Below are 19,452 nucleotides of genomic sequence, written 5' to 3' on the forward strand. Positions count from 1 at the left end.
ATTGATGACTTTTCCAAAATATGGGAAAAGGTGACCAGTGCTAAAAATCACTCCTATCCAGAGGAGGTTGGCAATGTTGAAAAATACATTCCCACTATTCATGGATTTAACCCCTTCAGGACTGAGCCTGTTTTGGCCTTCAGGACGAAGCACATTTTTCAAATCTGACATATTACCACATAAAGTGACACAACTGCGGAATGAATTTACCTATCCAAGTTATTCGGAGATTGTTTTCTCGTGACATATTGTACTTTATGTTAGGGAAAAAATTGTCAATAAATTCAATATTTAATTGTAAAAAAAACACCAAGATTTAGAGAAAATTAGCAAAAAAATTGCATTTTTCTAAATTTAAATGTATCTACTTGTAAAACCGATAGTAATACCACACAAAATACTTACTAGTTTGTATTTCCCATATGTCTACTATGTTTGCATCGTTTTTTGAACATTGTTTTATTTTTCTAGGACGTTACAAGGCTTAGAACTTTAGCAGCAATCTCATATTTTCAAGAAAATTTAAAAAGCCTATTTTTCCAGGGACCAGTTCAGTTCTGAAGTGGCTTTGAGGGCCTTCTATATTAGAAAGTCCCCATAAATCATCCCATTTTGATAACTGCATCCCTCAAAGTGTTTTAACCGTTTAGGCGTTTCACAGGAATTAAAGGAAATTAGAGGTGGAATATACAAATTTCATTAATTTTTTTGCGAAAATTCATTTGTAATAAAAAAAAATCTGTACCACAGAAGGTTTTACCCAAGAAATGCAACTCAATATTTATTGCCCAGATTCTGCAGTTTTTAGAAATATCCCACATGTGGTCCTAGTGCAGTAATGGACTGAAACACAGGCCTCAAAAGCCAAGGAGCACCTAGTGGATTTTGGGGCCTCCTTTTTTTAGAATGTATTTTAGGCACCATGTCAGGTTTGAATAGGTCTTGTGGTACCAAAACAGTAAAGACCCCCCAAAAGTGACCCCATTCTGGAAACTACACCACTCAAGGAATTTTTCTAGAGGTAAAGTTAGCATTTTGACCCCACAGTTGTTTTGCTGAATTCATTGGAATTAGTATGTAAAAAAGGCAAAAATCTACTTTTTTCTGTAAAAACTTAGACATTTTTAATTTTTTACAAGGAATAAAGGAGAAAAAGCACCCCAACATTTGTCAAACAATTTCTCCAGATTACGTGAATACCCCATATGTGGTAATAAAGTGCTGTTCGGACCTACACTGGGGCTTCGAAGGGAAGGAGCGCTATTTGGTTTTTGGAGCTCAAATTTAGCTGGAATAGTTTTTAGGTGTCATGTCGAATTTGCAAAGCTGCTAAGAGACCGAAACAGTGGAAGCCCCCCAAAAGTAACCCCATTTGAAACTACACCACTCAAGGAATCTAGGGGTATAGTGAGCATTTAGACCCCACACGTCTTTTGCAGAATTTATTAGAATTAGGCCGTGAAAAATTAATATCAACATTTCCACTAAAAAATTTAATTTTTTCAATTTCACAAAGGATAAAAGAGGAAAAAGCACCCCAACATTTATAAAGCAATTTCTCCCGAGTACGGCTATACCCCACATGTGGTCATAAATGTTTTATCAGAAAGTAATTAACCGAACTGATCCATGTTTTGCTTTTCCTTTTTCGTTTTTCCTCCCGCTTTCCGAGAGCCACAACTTTTTTTATTTTTCCGTCAATAGAGTGGTGGGAGGGCTTATTTTTTGTGGGACGAGCTGTAGTTTTTATTGGCATAATTTCTTGGGCTATACGACTGAGCACTTTTTATTACATTTTTTGTTAGAGCCAAGGTGACCAAAAAACAGCGATTTTGCCGTTTAAAATTCTTTATTTTTCACAACGTTCACCATGTGAGTTCATTAATGGTATATTGTAATAGTTTGGACTTTTACTGACACAGCGATAACAATTTTGTGTATTTATTTACATTACTTTAGAGAAAAAATTTGAAAAGGGTTTCTTTTTGGACTTTAAATATTTATTCAATTTTTTCCACTAATAACTATTTACTTTTGTTTTTACATATTTTATTAGTCCCTCTAGGGGACTTGAACCAGCAATCGTTAGATCACTGGTAGAATACACTGCAATACTAATATATTGCAGTGTATTGTGATTTTTACAGGCTCCTGTAACAGCGCGATCGCGGTTTCTGTCCGTTGGTCCCGGTTATCAGCTGTAATACACAGCTGACACCCACAGCGTATGGCGCGGGCTCAGCGCGTGAGACGCTCCATATATCACCCCCCACACCACGACATGCTATTAAGTATGGTGCGCGATGGGTTTAATGCGCAGCGGATGGTGCAGAGTGAAAATTAAAATTTTCCACTGATGTGCCATTTTAGTGCACTATATGTTGTGCCCAGTTTGTGCCACAAATACCTCATAAAATATTAACTGGGTTCTCCCGGGTATGGCGATGCTATATCTGTGGGCGTAAACTGCTGTTTGGGCACACTGTAGGGCTCAGAAGGGAGGGAGCGCCATTTGGAGCGCAGATTTTGCTTGGAAGTAGCTCTGGCGTTTTGCTGGTATTTCAGTTTATAATGTGGGGGCATATGTAGGCTGGGCATCAGGGGCATAATAAGAGGGTATTATAATGGGGTAAATAATAATCCGCAGATATGTGGCCAATGTCGCACTTTTAAATGGCACCCGATCTGATCAGCTTTTGGAACACTGCACATTTTGCATCGCCATAATCTGGGAGCCGGAACTTTATTTTTTTCACCACCGGAGCTGCGTGAGGGCTTATTTGTTGCGGGACAATTTGTCGTTTTCATTGGTAACATTTTGGGGTAGATGCGATTTTTTTTTAATCACTTTTTATTCCATTTTTCGACAAGCAAGGTGACTAAAAACCATCAACTCGGACAATGATTTTTATTTATTTTTTACAGCGTTCACCCTGGGCTATAACTGACCATTATATTTTATTCTGCGGGTCGGTACGATTACGGCGATACCATATGTATATAGTTTTTTTTAGGTTTTGCAGCGTTTGCGCAATAAAATAACTTTAAAAAATAAATTCTTTTTTGTGTCACCATATTCTGAGAGCCATAACTTTTATTTTTCAGTCAAAAAAGCTGTGTAAGGGCTTGTTTTTTTGCGGGAGGGGTTGTAGTTTGTATTGGTACTATTTTGGCGTACATGCGACTTTTTATTGTATATTTTGGGAGGGGTGGTGACCAAAAAAATAGGGATTCTGGCATTGTTTTTCGTTTATTTTTTTTTGCGGTGTTCACCGTGCGGGAAAAATATTAGTTTTATAGTTGGGATTGTTACGAATGCGATGATACTAAATGTGTACTTTTTTTCCGTGTTCATTTTTTTCCTATAATAAAAGACTTACTATAGGAAAAAAAACTTGTCCCACTAGGGGACACTTAGACTTGCAGCTCTGATCGCTGCTGGAATACATTACACTACCTACGTAGTGTAATGCATTCCAACTGTCATTGGCTGGTCCTCATAGGCTTCTGTACATGGCAGACCGGAAGCCATTGTCTGGCGTCCAGTTGCCATGGGTACCATCGCCAGCCCCTGTGATTTCACATGGGGGCTGCCGATCTGCGCTAAACAACTTAAATGTGGCGATCAAAATCGAACGCCACAATTAAGGGGTCAACTGCCGAAATCAGCGGCGATGGGCCGCTGATCGGCAACGGGGAATGCAGGGCAGACACCCTGCACAGTTAACAGACGCTGCGGTGTAGCGCCGCGCGGCGGTTAACTGTCAAAGCACTGACGTAACTACACGTCGAGGTGCACAAAGTTACTGCACACATCGACATGCAGTTACATCAAGGTTCGGGAAGGGGTTAAAGGCTATATGTTTTGTATACAAACAAGCTATATTGTTCTCTCTCAGCAGATTCCATCAGTTCAGTTTATCTCATACATAATGTGATCGGCACTAATGTAGATAACAGTGGTTTTTATTTTGAAAAACGATCATTTTTGAGCAATTTTAGATTTATGCTAATTAGTTTTAGACAACTGGGCGTGTTTTTACCAACATTGTACAGAGGAGTGTATGACGCTGACTAATCAGTGTCACACACTTCTCATTGTTCCAGCCCATTGTTACAGTGTGACTGTGCAGTGAAAGAAGCTGGGCCGGAACAATGAGAAGTCTATGACGCTGATTGGTCAGCGTCATACACTTCTCTTCACTACGCCCAGTTGTCTATTAAGAAACTAATTAGCATAAATCTAAAATTGCTCAATTAATTAGTTTACTAGACAACTGGGCGTTTTTTTGACTTTTTACCAACTGGGCGTTGTAAAGAGAAGTGTATGACGCTGACCAATCAGCGTCATACACTTCTCATTGTTCTTTCACTGCACAATCACACTGAAACAATGAGAAGTGTATGACGCTGATTGGTCAGTATCATACACTTCCCTTTATAATGCCCACTTAGCAAAAAGTAAAAACATGCCCAGTTATCTATTAAGAAACTAATTCGCATAAATCTAAAATGGTTTATAACTTGGTCAAAAATGATCGTTTTTAAAAATAAAAACCACTTATCTACATTACAGCACCGATCAGATTATGTAGGAGATAGGGCAATTATAATCTGGTGACAGAGCCTCTTTAACGTTGCAGAAAGCAGAGCTACTATCTATAGACAATCAGCCACTATACCTTGGTCTTCTTTTCAAAGAAAGATTTGGGGGTATTCTCATAAGTGACATGTGATGATAGCACTCTTGGTGAAGGTTGCTGCTTCAGGTACTTAGGGAAAAAAAATAAAAAGTTTTAGCATCATTGTCCAAATAATAATGTAAATGGAAACAGCATTGTCAATGAGTTTAAAGTAGAAGAATAGAGATAAGATAAGTTTAGTTGAAGTGGAAATTAGTTGACAATCTATACGGATGCTTGATAGGCCTGGGAGAAGTTTTCATACTGAACGAACAGTGAGAAGCAGAAAAAAAAAAAAAAATTCATAAACAGGCATGATGGAAAATGCAAAGAAATACCTGCCAAAAGTTTGATTAAGGCCTTATTCACACGAGTGTTGAATACGTCCGTGTGTCGGCCGTTAAAACAACGTCCGTCACACGGACGCATGCATTTCAATGGGGCCGTGTGAAAGACAAAACCAGTCCTATTATCTTCCGTTTTCACGGATCCCTACATATGCTCAAGTCTATGGGGATCCATGAAAAAGGTAGCACATCGGTCATGAAAAATAGCTTGTTTTTTACATCCAAGTTTCCCCACGCTCGTGTGAATCTAGCCTAACCTGGATTAAATGCATGGAGACAAGGATAGAGTTACTAAACTACTCAATTGTTCTCTTGGCTTCTGGCTAGAACTAGGTGCTTTTTCATATTATCCTTGCCCTCAGGTAGTCCACTATTGGGGTACTATACTCGCATAAAAGGAAGAAGACGATAAGAGAGTGCGATTCTTTTTCTAAAGACATTGGTTACCACCAACGACATACGGACTGCCAAATTGGGATGAAATGTTACAGGCAGTTCAGTGGATGGGACATCTGGTTTGACCTTTTTCTTGCTCAAGTTACACGTCAATTTCAATGATATATTTCATATGCAGTTTAACTTTCCATGACAAAATAATAGTGTAGGGAAACTTGATTTTGCAACATAACAAACCTCGTATTTTTCTGGTTTTCCAAATTCAAGCATAGCTTGGTCTAGTGTAGGTTCTTTGTTGTGAATTTCAAATAGCATTTCATGAAGTATTTTTATTGACCAGTTTGTTCCTGAAACACAATAAAACACTTTCTGTAAGTATTTTTTCTGTCAATGAACATGAGGCATTTTCTAGATCATAAACAAAATAGGAAATGTATCATGTGCTTCTTTTAATTGTGCTGTATTCATTACAATAAAAATATTATACATAGTATATTTGATGTATAAAATAACTTTTCCGAATTTCTTCCTCGGAGACAAAAGTGCCTAGAACAAAAGGGTTCACTATGTTTTACCAAGCGCTACAGCCCTTCATACTAGTCTTCATTGGGGGTCTCAATGGTTGGATTAAACATTGATGGCATATCTAATCAATATCCCAGTAAAATATTAGTAAAAAAACAACAAAATGTAAAAAAAAAAAAAAACGTAAGCTAATTTATGGTTACTTAGCGGTGAACACTACTAAGACATCCTTGAACCAAGGCATTTGTGTATGAAAGCTTAAACCTCTTTGACACACAGCTACATTTTCCATCGTCGCATTCAGTTTTTTTTAGCTATCGGTACTGTTAGATTTGCTGCCCGATATGTAAATTACACCCTGTACTGTCAATGGGTCGTTTTTCTGGGAAAGGGCAAGGGGGCGCGATACGTAGCCCTCGGACACTGTGCAATCAGCTACCGACAGTGTCAGAGCAGCTCGTGCTGTGTGATCTCTCTAGCGAGATCACATAGTCTTTCCTTCAGTCTGACAAGTGTGCTATGGAACAGAAAAGGAGAAGAATGTAAATTCTTCTCCTCTTCTGTTCCGTGGCAGTATCAGAAGAGCTGGGCGCGAATGCATGGGTGTGCTCTTATTCTCTCATCAGCTCTCGGCAGACAAGGACTACAAGATCTCGCGAGAGAGATCACACAGCACAAGCCGCTCTGACACGGTCCGTAGCTGTAAAAGTATACATTTTTATTAAATCCAAAAATTTAAAAAACACATCTCAGTATAAAATTCAGAGATGACTAACCACAGCGAGGTAAATGGACACCAAATAGCAGCAATCTTTAATGCACGAAGGTACAAAAACCTAAACATATCACAACATGGGTGCATAAATATTTAATTAAAGGCATAAACTATGTACACAAGCACAGAGAGATGCCATCTCAATCTCCATGCATACTCCTGCATCTAACTTGTAATTGTTAGGCGAGATTTAGATGACAATTAAAGAGGCTCTGTCACCAGATTATTAGTGCCCTATCTCCTACGTAATCTGATTGGCGCTGTAATGTAGATGACAGCAGTGGTTTTTATTTTTAAAAACGATAATTTTTTAGCAAGTTATGAGCAATTTTAGATTTGTGCTAATTCGTTTAATAGACAACTGGGCGTGTTTTTACTTTTTACCAACTGGGCGTTGTGACCAATCAGCGTCATACACTTCATTGTTTCAGCCCAGCTTCTTTTACCGCACAATCATGTTGTAACAATGGGCTGGAACAATGACAAGTGTATGACGCTGATTGGTCAGCGTCATACACTTCTCTTCACAACGCCCAGTTGGTTAAAAGTAAAAAAACACGCCCAGTTGTCTATTAAGAAACTAATTAGCATAAATCGAAGATTCCTCAAAACTTGCTAAAAAATGGTCCTTTTTCAAAATAAAAACCCTGTTCTCTACATTACAGCGCCGATCAGATTATATAGGAGATAGGCACTTATAACATGGCGACAGAGCCTCTTTAAATAGCGTTTTTATATAAACTAGGCCTGTAGCCGAAACGCGCTTCAGGGTGTGACGCCAGGTAGCCATCACTGATTTCACGGGTAAGGTATTATTATAGAACTATATATGCCATTCACTCATGGTTATAGTTTATCAAAAAAATGCTATTTAAAAGGTCATCTGAAACTCACCTAACAATTACAAGTTAGATGCAGGAGTATACATGGAGATTGAGAGGACATCTCGCTCTGTGCTGGTGTACATATTTAATTAAAGGCATAAGCTATTTCTGTACCCATGTTGTGATATGTTTAGGTTTTTGTACCTTCGTGCATTAATGACTGTTCCCATTTGGTGTCCATTACCTCACTGTGGTTAGTCATCTCTGAATTTTATACGGAGATGTGTTATTACATTTTTGGATTTAATAAAAAATTTATACTTTTACAAATATTTGAGTGTCAGACTATTTTGTTGTAGGTTCTTCTTCTATATTGAGTTAAATTACATCACTGTTATTCTTGAATAATAAATCGGGCATATGTATGCCTCCCACTACATACTGGTTATAAGTAAGGAATTATTCCCATCATGGTAGAGGGGATTTATGGTTGATCTCTGCTTTAGGTTTAGCGTACTGTGCGTAGCAGATTGGACAGTGTCAGATAGCTAAGTATCACACTCCCATGCAATTTGCAATAAAAGAAACACCCAATTGACAGTTCAGGGGTTTATTTAAATATCGGGCGCCAAATATTACGGCACCTATATATAAATAACGGAGGGGGCTGGGAACAGTTTAAAGTGACAAGGTTTGTGCAGCAGTGCCTATTACAAATTGAACTCAGCTGCACGTGTATGGGCTGGTGAAAGGTTCCATTTAATCTTGTTGTGAAATCCAAAGAAAGGTTTGTTAGTACATCTTCAATAACTTGTTCAGTCAAGTACCATTTGCCTATGTGCTCAAGATACTGGATTGTGAATTGTAACTGAAGAAAAGAATATAAAACATACAACCATGATTATCGGTAACGGATTTTGTATGTATTCCCAGTAACTAATACTGCTGTGTAATCTATAACTGGTTCACTAGTGCGACTATTCTAAATAACTTATAAGGGACCTTAAGAAATTTTGGTATCATGATAAAAATGGAAATGGTTTGTGCCATCAGCCTTAGGGACTACTTAAGGGTATGTTCACACGGCAAGGGGTCCGTAACGGCTGAATTTACGGGGATGTTTCAGCCTGAAAACATCCCCGTAATTTCAGCCGTACCGGCATGTGCAGGCGCTTGAACGCCGCGTCAATTACGGCCGTAATTAGCGCTGCTATTCATTGGAGTCAATGAATAGCGGCTCCAATTACGGCCAAAGAAGTGACAGGTCACTTCTTTGACGCGGGCGTCTATTTACGCGCCGTCATTTGACAGCGGTGCGTAAATATACGCCTCGTGTGAACAGACAAACGTCTGCCCATTGCTTTCAATGGGCAGATGTTTGTCAGCGCTATTGAGGCGCTATTTTCGGGCGTAATTCGGGGCAAAAACGCCCGATTTACGTCCGTAAATAGGCCGTGTGAACATACCCTAAAGGGAATGTGTTGCTAGAAAAAAAATTTTTTTCTTTTTAGTTAAACAATTAGTGTGTAGGTGATTAAACATTGTTCTAATTTTTTTCACGAGTCAGGAAATATTATAAATTAGATTCTAATTTATAATATTTCCCAGTGCTGGTCACTAGATGGAGCAATTCCCAAAATTGCAGCATTGCATGTGGTAAAGCAACCACATTGCTTTATGCTGCAAAATTTGAGAAAACTCACTCGCTCTAGTGAGCTCTCAGAATCCCCCCCTCCTTTATCCTGGCTAGTGCCGGGAGAAACGAGGGGATTGAACGGTCAAACCTCCTACACTGTGTGTCGCCATTTTTTGAGCTAACACACACACAGTGTAGTAGGTTTACATACAGTAGTAAACACACACTGAAAACACGAACATACATAGAAATAACTTACCTGCTCCTGCCGCCGCCGCTCCCTCCGGTCCGTCCGCTCCAAGTGCACAAGTCCGGAAGCCGCGACCGGAAGTAGTAATCTTACTGTCCGGCCGCGACTTCCGGTCCACAGGAAAATGGCGCCAGACGGCGCACAGTTCAACTTGAACTGTGTGGCAGCGGCGCATGCGCCGTTCCCACACAGACGGAGTACACCATAGTGGATGGAACGGGCCCCGTTCGCATTCACTATGGGACTGTATGTGCCGTATTCCATGTCTGTATGCGTCGTTAATCGACACATACAGAAATGGGAAAAAAAATGGCAGCCCCCATAGGGAAGAAAAAGTTACAAAATAAAAAAAAAAAGTAAAAAAACACAAAACACACAAAGATAAAAGTTTTTAATAAAACACTAAAATCAAACTGATGTAAAAAAAATTTTTTGGGTGACACTGTTCCTTTAAGGGGCTTTTACACAGGTCAATTATATACTTCCCTGGCAGGGGAGATACCATGATCACAAAGGTGAGATTGGGACTTTGCCAGGTTCCTGCTCCTCGGTCTTTGGCTTAGACCATGTGTAGTAGGGTCCTAATCTGAGGTTAGTAAACATCTCTGCCGGTGGGTTGGTCGCCATCATAGATGGATGACAGAACACCAAGGAGAGGGGCAGAGAACCACATGGTTGATGCTATCGGTCGGGCAGCTGGAAAGTCCGAGTTGCTAAGTGCCCCAGGAGTGGTGACCCTGGGGTGCCTGAACTCACTGGGGGTGGAATCCCACTGAGTGATGGCACACTTGCACGCACTTGTCTTTCACGCTATTTGAGCAGACACCTTTATTTTCCTGGCCTTCTGGCTGGGAAATAAGGAATTTTTATATCTGGCGAATGTCCAGGCTGTATTACAGCACACATTCACTTATTTAATTTTGTTTTTTTCCACTGTGTGTTTGTCAAAGGATTTTTGGATGCGGTGCCCTTTTGGGACCCTTCCAAGGTCTAGGGGGAAAAGGTGTGGCCTTCTGGTTCCTTTTTCTCCTGCAACCCGGTCTCCCTTCTTCGGAGGGGAGGTGCAACCAGATGCAGGCTCCAAGGTGGACTCTGGGGTGGCAGCCCAGATAGAAGCTTTGGAGTGTTGTTGGGTCCCCCTAAGCTTCGGCAAGGGGGGGGGGGTCATTGATCCTCGATCCTCATGGCCTATGGTTTGGAGGGTCGGGGAATGGTTATGCAGGGCCTCTCCTTTAGGAGTAGGGCTGCGATAGACCGCATCCTTTGTGCACTTTTTTGTGTGGCACCTCTGCACTGTTTTTGCACTTTGGGTGACAGAAAGCATGACTCGGACTTTCAAAAAAAAAATAAAAAAAAAAAACAAAACAAAAAACAAAACACACGACGATTATCGGGCAGACGAGCGTTCATATAATGCTCGTTACCTATAGTGACCCTGTGTAAAAAGGGCAGCCATCAGCAGATAAACGGGCCAACGCTCGATCATCTGCTGGTCGTATAGTTTTAAAAAAAGATTAAGTGGTCGGCGGCACATCTCCCTATGTAAACAGGGAGACACGCTGCTGACAGGATAATAATGTATGGGGACGAGTGATTGGAGTAACGACCGCTCGTCCCCAACCGTGAAACAGGATGTTTCGTTGATCGGTGCTCGCTGCACCGGCCGAGTGTCGGCAGGTCTAAGAGGGCCTTAGGTTCTGATGAACTGGGAACTGCAATCAGATGCTGCCAAGACAGATTAAAGCGGCTCTGTCCCGACATTATAAGTGCCCTAATGCGCTGTAATGTAGAAAAGTGTTTTTTTATTTTGAAAAGCGATCATTTTTGACCAAGTTGTGAGCAATTTTAGATTTATGCCAATTAGTTTCTTAACCCCTTCCCACAAAATCACATACAGTTATGTGATGGGAACTGGTGTTTTAACGCATTCCCACGTAACTATGTGAAGGAGATGGAGCTAGCTCAGGAGTTGAGCTATGCCCAATCACCGCCAAGTGCCAGCTGTATGTTACAGCTGGCACCCTAATGTAACTGCCAGGACCGGAGCTAGACCATCGGCACCCCAGCAACGTGATTGCTGGGTTCTCGGTGACTGCAATGGCAACCGGAGGCCTAATACTGGCCTCCCATCTGGAGGCGGAGCCTGATCGGCTTGCGGTCAGTGAACAACTGACAGTTCCAATACATAGGTAGCGCAATGTATTAGAACATCAAACAAACAGTTGGTTCTTCAAGTCCCCTAGTGGGACTAAAGAAAAGTGTAAAAAAAAAAAAAAAAAAAGTTGTGAAATACAATAAAAAAAGTTAAGTAATAAAATAAAAACACAATCGCCCCCTTTTTCCCTTATCAAGTCATTTATTAAAAAAATGAAACCATACATATTTGGTATCGCTGCGACCTGAACTATAAAAATATTATGTTATTTATCCCTCGTAGTGAATGCCATAAAAAAAAAAAAGCTGCCATAATTGCGTTTTTTTTTTGTCACTTTGTCTTCCAAAAATTGAAATAAAAAGTGATCAAAAAGTCGCATGTATGCAAAAATGGTACCTATAAAAACTAACTAGTCTCGCTAAAAACAAGCCCTCATACAGCTCCAGCAACAAAAAAAAAATTAAAAAGTTATGGCTCTCACAACATGGCGACAGAAAAAAAATACATTCTCTTTACAAAAGTAATTGTATTGTGCAAAAAGTTGTAAAACATAAAAAGCACTATAAATTAGGTATCGCCGGAATTGGACTGACCCTCAGAATAAAGTTAACATTTAATTTATTGTGTGGTGAACTCTATATGAAAAGAAATAAAAAAATAAAAAAAAAAATAAAAAAAAAAGCCAGAATTGCTGTTTGTCACCTTGCCTCCCCCAAAAAAAAAAATAAAAAAAATAAAAAAAAGGTAAAAAGTGATCAAAAAGTCACATGTACCTCAAAATGGTACCAATAATAACTACAGCTTGTCCCGCAAAAAAGCAGGCCTCATACCACCAAGTCTATGAAAAAACAAAATAAGTTAAGGCTCCAATATGTCAGGAAAGAAAAATATCCAGTTGTGCAGCCCGAGGGGGAAGATTTCTTCTGTTTCAAGAGGCGAATTATCAAGGCACTAAAATTTGGGAGCCAGGGAGGAAAGGGCCCAAACATATCTGCTGAAAGAGAGGGCGCCCGTATTATACCAGGACAACACTTGTCAGCAAAATTCCCCAAACTGCAAATGTGTGGAGTATGGACCAAAAGGGGGATAAGGAAGGACATATATCAGTGCGACACTGGCCTGTGCAGAAAGGATTGTGTCACAGCGTAACACATCTATGAATTATTAATTTATTTTTACCTTATTATACCACCTGACTATGCCCCTGATGTACTCTGCCCAGCTCACAGATGCCGCACATTATAAACGGAAACACCAGTAAGACTCCAAACAAACTGCTACCAAGCAAAATCCACGCTCCAAAAGCGAAATGGCGCTACCTCCCTTCTGAACCCTACAGCGTGCCCAAACAGCAGTTTACTTCTACGTATACGGCATCGCCATACCCGGGAGAACCCTTTTAACAATTTTTGGGGGGTGTCCCCCCCCCCAGTGGCACAACATATTTGCCACTAAAATGGCATATCTAGGGAAAAATGTAAATTTTTACTTTGCACCTTGCACAGCACAATCATTTATGGAAAAGACCTGTGGGGTAAAAATGCTCACTACACCCCTTAATAAATGCCTTGAGAGGAGCAGTTTCCAAAATTGGGTCACTTGTCAGGGGTTTCTTTTATTATTTCACACCATAGCCTCTGCAATTGTGAACCAATACTGTGTAAGTCGCCAAATTAGGCCTCAATTTTACATGGTACGCTTTCATTCCCGAGCCTGGTCGAATGTCCAGGCAAAAGATTAGGGCCACATGTAGGGTGTTTCTAAAACCGGGAAACAGCATAAGGCCTCGTTTACACGAGCGTGTGCGTTTTGCGCACGCAAAAAATGCGCCGTTTTGCGTGCGCAAAAGGCACTTAACAATGTGTGTCATGATCATATGGTGCACGGCTGCGTGCTTTTCGCGGAGCCGCCACCATTATGACACTCCGTTTGGATGTTTGTAAACAGAAAAGCACGTGGTGCTTTTCTGTTTAAATTCAGAGTTTGACAGCTGTTACGCGAATCACGCTGTTCGCACGGAAGGGCTTCCATGTGACCTGCGTGATTTTCACGCACCCATTGGCTTCAATCGGCGCGTGATGCTCGAACAGCGCACAAATATAGGACATGTCGTGATTTTTTTTTCAGCGGACTCACGCGGAGCAAAACTCACGGACTGTCTGCATGAACCCCATAGACTTACATAGGTCCGTACGACATGCGTGAAAAGCTCGCGCGTCGCACGGACGTATATCACGCTCGTGTAAACAAGCCCTAATAATTAGAGAGCTGTCTTGTTATGGTGGCACAAGCTGGGCACCACATATTGGCATATCTATATAAAAAAAAATCCCATTTTCACACGGAAACATCGAGTGCACACCAACTTCTGCCAAACACCTGTGGGGTTAATATGCTGACTACACCTCTATGTGAATACCTTGGTGTGTGGTTTCCAAAATGGGGTCACTTCTGTGGGGTGGATCCACTGTTTTGGTCCCACAGGGACTTTGCAAATGCGACATAGTGGGCAGAAACCAAATGTAGCAAAATCTGCTCCTTCCCTTCTGAGCCCTATTCTGTGCCCAAACAGCAGTTTATGACCACGTGTGGGGTATTGCCGTACTCGGGAGAAATTGCTTTACAAGTGTTCAGGGTTCTTTTTTCCTTTATTAGTTGAAAAAAAAAATGAAACATTTTGCTAAAACTACGTCTAATTGAAGAAATTTTTCTCTTTTTTTTCACTGCCTAATTCTAATAAAATATATGAAATATCTATAAACACATGGATAAATCACATGGTCTGAAGATCCTGACAAAATTGAGGGTCACAAGCTATATGTGGCCATATATGTAACTAAAATCTTTAACTATCTGCTCCAGGAATTGTGATCATTTAGTATTAATGTCTACAATATGACAATTTTCATTTCCAAATAATGGCTAATTATGGTAAAAAAAAAAAATATTGGTGCATTAGTTGGATGGGTTTCAAATTTTTAGATATCTAAACAGATTTACTAGCAAAACCAGTAGAGGAACAAATTGTAAGGTCACAAGCGTGAAAAAAGGGGCATATTGAAGCACATTTATCAATGTATTTACACCAGTTTTCCGGCATAAATTCACTGAAAAATATGGCGTTCGGGCAAAACACTACACTTATGAAGTCCCTGCCCCACTCATACGAATGTGACCTGATGTTTTTGGCCAACACCAGATTAATTTACTGGGCAGAACAGAATGACTTTTATTACCGTGATCTAATTAAACTGCAAAATAAAATGTTTTATAACTACTGCAGTCAGTATTTTGATATTAAATGCCATGGTGTGAAAGGGAATGTTCACCTTTGACCATCCTTTTAAAGTTTATATAGAGATTTAATCTAAAACGTGAATAACTTTGTAAATACATTACTTATCTTGTCCTGATCCTGAGTTACAGCCTGTATTATATCCCAGAGCTAGATTACCAGTTCTAGTTATTGAGAACAATTGACAAGTTTGGTGAGACAGACACATCCTTTAGGCTATGTTCACACGCTTAAGGGAATAATTTTTTTTTTTTCAGTTAAACAATTGTATTTAAGTGATTACACATTGTTTTAATTTTTTCACAAGTCAGGGAATATTATAAATTAGATTCTAATTTATAACATTTCCATGTGCTGGCCACTAGAGGGAGCAGTTCCCAAAATTGCAGCATGGTCACTGTGGTAAAGCAACCTCATTGATTTATGCTGCAAATTTGGGGTGGACACTCTCCTCTAGCGTCCTCACACAATCCCCCCTCCCTTATTCTGGCTAGTGCCAGGAGAAGGATGGGGTTTGAATCGTCAAACCTCCTTCACTGTGTGCCGCCATTTTCTGAGCGACTGCACAGTGTAGGAGGATTATATATACTGTCTGCTGAGCACTGTAACACAAACATACACGAACGTAAAACACACAAACATACACGAACATAACTTACCTGCTCCTGCCACCGCTGCCGCCTCCTTGCGCCTTCGCTTCCTTGAACATATGGCCGAAAGTCGTCATCTTACTGTCCGGCCGCGGCTTCCGGTCCACATGAAAATGGCGCCGGATTTCGCTCTGCCAAAGACCTTCCTTTTGGTCTGTGTGGAACGGCTCCCATCCGTATTCTCTATGGGGTTGTATGTGCCGTATTCCATCTCTATATGTATCGTTAATCGACACATACAGAAATGACCAAAAACAAAAACAAAAAAAAAGGCAGCCCCCATAGAGAAGTAAAAAAAAAAAAAAAAAAAAAAGCCAAAAGTAGAACACAAATAAACAAAATTTATTTTAACCCCTTAACGCACCGGTACATCCTGCATTGAAGTGCTTTAAGGCACAGGGACGTACCGGTGCGTCCTGGCTAAAAACGGTCACCCTGTCAAAGGACAAGGTGACAGAACTGTGCCGTCAACTGTTTATGACAGTTGATCGGCACAGTAAGACGGCAGGGGACCATTCACAGCGGTCTCCTAACGGCGATCGCTGTGATTGGTCAGTTAAAGCAGAATGACCAATCACAGCTCCATGACGTGTGTATGTGATGGCGCTGGCTCAGAAGCTGAGCCAGCGCTATCACAGCAGATATCAGCTGTCTGACACCCCTCTGCAAAGGCCAGGACCGGAGCTAGGCTCCGATCCGGCCGATTAACTCCTTCGATGCATCGATCAACGCGATCGATGCATCGAATTGTCTAATAAGCCTGTCGGCAACCAAGATGGTTGCCACGGGCGTGGGTGTCAGCTGTTTGTCACAGCTGACATCGTGCTCTAAGCTAGGCTCCGATCCAGCCGATTAACTCCTTAGATGCAGCTATCGCTGCATCTAAGTGATTGGATCGCACCCTATGGTTGCTAATGACAACCATCGGCACCCGCGGGTGTTCGGATGGTTGTTATTGCAACCGTAGCCAAACAATCGCTTCCTAGTACGGAAGCCTATTAGGCCCCGCCGGGTGGTGAAGCCGAATAGGCTTGATGTCAGTGAATAGCTGACGGCTCTAATACACTGTATTATGTAGGTAGTGCAGTGTATTAGAATAGCGATCAGGGCTTCATGTCTTCAAGTTCCCTAGTGGGACACAAAAAAAGTTAAAAGTTAAAAAAATGTTGTCAAAAAATTTATACGTTTCATGTTAAAAAACACTATAACAGCCTATTTTCCTATAATAAGTCTTTTATTATAGGAAAAAAACAAAAAAGATAAAAAAAAAAGTACACATATGTGGTATCCCCGCGTCCGTAACGACCCAAACTATAAAAATATCATGCTATTTTACCCGTATGGTGAACACCATAAAAAAATTTTAATAAAAAACTATTCCAGAATCGCTGTTAGTCACAACCCCTCGCAAAACAGAATAAAAAAAATGGATCTAAAAGTTGCATGTACCCCAAAATTATACCATTAAAAACTGCAGCCCGTCCCTCAAAAAACAAGCCTGCCCACAGCTTTTTTGACGGAAAAATAAAAAAAGTTATGGCTCTCAGAATATGGCAACACAAAAAAGAAATTTGAAACAAGTGATTTTATCGTGTAGATGCTGCAAAGCATAAGGCCTCATGCACACGACCGTGTTCGGTCCGTGATATACGGTCCGCATGTCGGCCGCTTGTCCCGGACCGTACAAAGTACAGGGAGCCGGGCTCCTAGCATCATACTTATCTATGACGCTAGGTGTCACTGCCTATCCACGTAACTACTGTCACACACTAAAACATGATTACAGTACGGGACAGTAGTTCCGCGGACAGGCAGTGACCCCTATCGTCATAGATAAGTGTGATGCTAGGAGCCCGACTCCCTGCACTGTGTTCGGTCCGGGACATGCAGCCGACATGCGGACCGTATATCACGGACCGAACACGGTCGTGTGCATGGGGCCTTAGAGAAACTATATACATCTGGTATCGCCGTAATCGTACCGACCCGCAGAATAAAGTAAAATTGTCATTCATAGCGCATGACGAACGCCGTAAATTTTTTTTTTTATAAAAAACATCAGAATTGCAGGTTTTTGGTCACCTTGCTTGCCAAAAAAATGAAATACAAAGTAATAAAAAAAACAAAAAAAAACCGCATGTACCCCAAAATGGTACTAATGAAATCTACAGATTGTCCCGCAACAAAAAGCCCTCACCCAGCTCCGGTGGAGAAAAAATAAAGAAGTTCTAGCTCTCAGAATATGGTGACGCAAAATGTGCAGTGTGTCTAAAAGCGGATAAGATCGGGCACCATTTATCAGTGTGCCACCGGCCATAAATCTGTGGATAATTATTTATTTACCCAATTATTATACCCTCTTATTATGCCCTGATATACTCCGCACAGCTTACATATGCCCCCACATCATAAATTTAAATACCAGCAAAACCCCCCAAAAAATTACCACTAAGCAAAATCTGCGCTCCAAAAGCCAAATGGCGCTCCCTCCCATCTGAGCCCTGCAGCGTGCCCAAGCAGCAGTTTACATCCACATATATGGCATCGCCATACCCGGAAGAACCCATTTAACAGTTTGAGGTATTTGTCTTCAGTGGCACAAAATATTGTGCACTAAAACCTGTGGAAATTTGCAATTTTCACTTTGCACCATCCACTGAGCGTTCATTTCTAATAGAAAAAAAAAACCCCCTGTGTGGTCAAAATTCTCACTACACCCCTTAATAAAATGGGTGCAGTTTCCAAAATGGGGGTCACTACTAGGGGGTTTTACTATTTGACCCCAGAGCCCTGCCATTGTGGGCTAATGCTGTGAAAATCACCAAAATAGGTCTCACATGCGCCTTTCACTCCTAAACTCTGTCATATGTCCAGGCAAATGCTAAATGCCTTGAGGGGTAAGTAGCACTCCTGCCATTCTGAGCCCTGCGGTGTATACAAGCAGCAGTTTATGACCACATATGGGGTATTGCCGTACTCGGGAGAAATTTCTTTACAATTGTTGGGGTTGTTTTTCTCCTTTATTCCTTGTGAAAATGAAAAAAATGCAACATTTTAGTGGAAAGAATGTAGATTTTCATTTTCACTGCATAATCCCAATAATTCAGTAAAAAAACTGTGGGGTCAAAATGCTCACTATACCGCTAGATAAATTCCTCGAGGGGTATAGTTTCCCAAATGGGGTCAAATTTTGCCTGGTTTGCACTATTTTTGCCCCTCGGTGGCTTTGCAAATGTGACATGGTGCTCCAAACCATTCCAGCCAAACTTGAGCTCCAAAAGTCAAATGGCGCTCTGTCCTTTCTAACTTCCGCCATGTGTCCAAACAGCAGTTTATTACCACATATGGGGTATTGCTGTGCTCAGAAGAGTTTGCTTTACAAATATTGGGGTGTTTTTTCTCCTTTATCTATAGTAAAAATGAAAAAAATCTGAGCTAAACCTACATTTTATTAGAAAAAAAAAATGTAGATTTTCAATTTCACAGAATAATTCCCATAAATTCCGCAAAAAACGTGTAGGGTCAAAATGCTAACTATACCCCTAAAAAAATTCCTTGAGGGGTGTGGTTTCCAAAATGGGGTCACTTTTGGGGAGTTTCCACTGTTAGGGCATGACCACACATGGCGGAATTCCTCCGCAACTGTCCGCATCAATGCCGCACCTAATCCGGGTTGCGGATTACGGCTGCGGATCTGCACAAAATTGATGCGGACTGGCCGCTGCGGACTGCAGGAAAAGTGCTTCCCTTCTCCCTATTTAGTGCAGGATAGAGGGAAGGGACAGCACTTTCCCTAGTGAAAGTCAAAGAAATTCATACTTACCGCCCGTTGTCTTGGTGACGCGTCCCTCTTTCGGCATCCAGCCCGACCTCCCTGGATGACGCTCCAGTCCATGTGACCGCTGCAGCCTGTGCTT

The 19,452-nt window shown here is 41.0% G+C and overlaps 1 pseudogene; it reads right to left on the bottom strand.

The window, feature by feature from the left end:
- The window catches only part of LOC142759995 (sulfotransferase 1C2A-like), a 135,419-nt pseudogene that overhangs the window by 8,147 nt on the left and 107,820 nt on the right, over positions 1-19,452 (bottom strand).

This window comes from Rhinoderma darwinii, chromosome 4 (assembly GCF_050947455.1).
Source record: "Rhinoderma darwinii isolate aRhiDar2 chromosome 4, aRhiDar2.hap1, whole genome shotgun sequence".
NCBI classification, from domain to species: domain Eukaryota; kingdom Metazoa; phylum Chordata; class Amphibia; order Anura; family Rhinodermatidae; genus Rhinoderma; species Rhinoderma darwinii.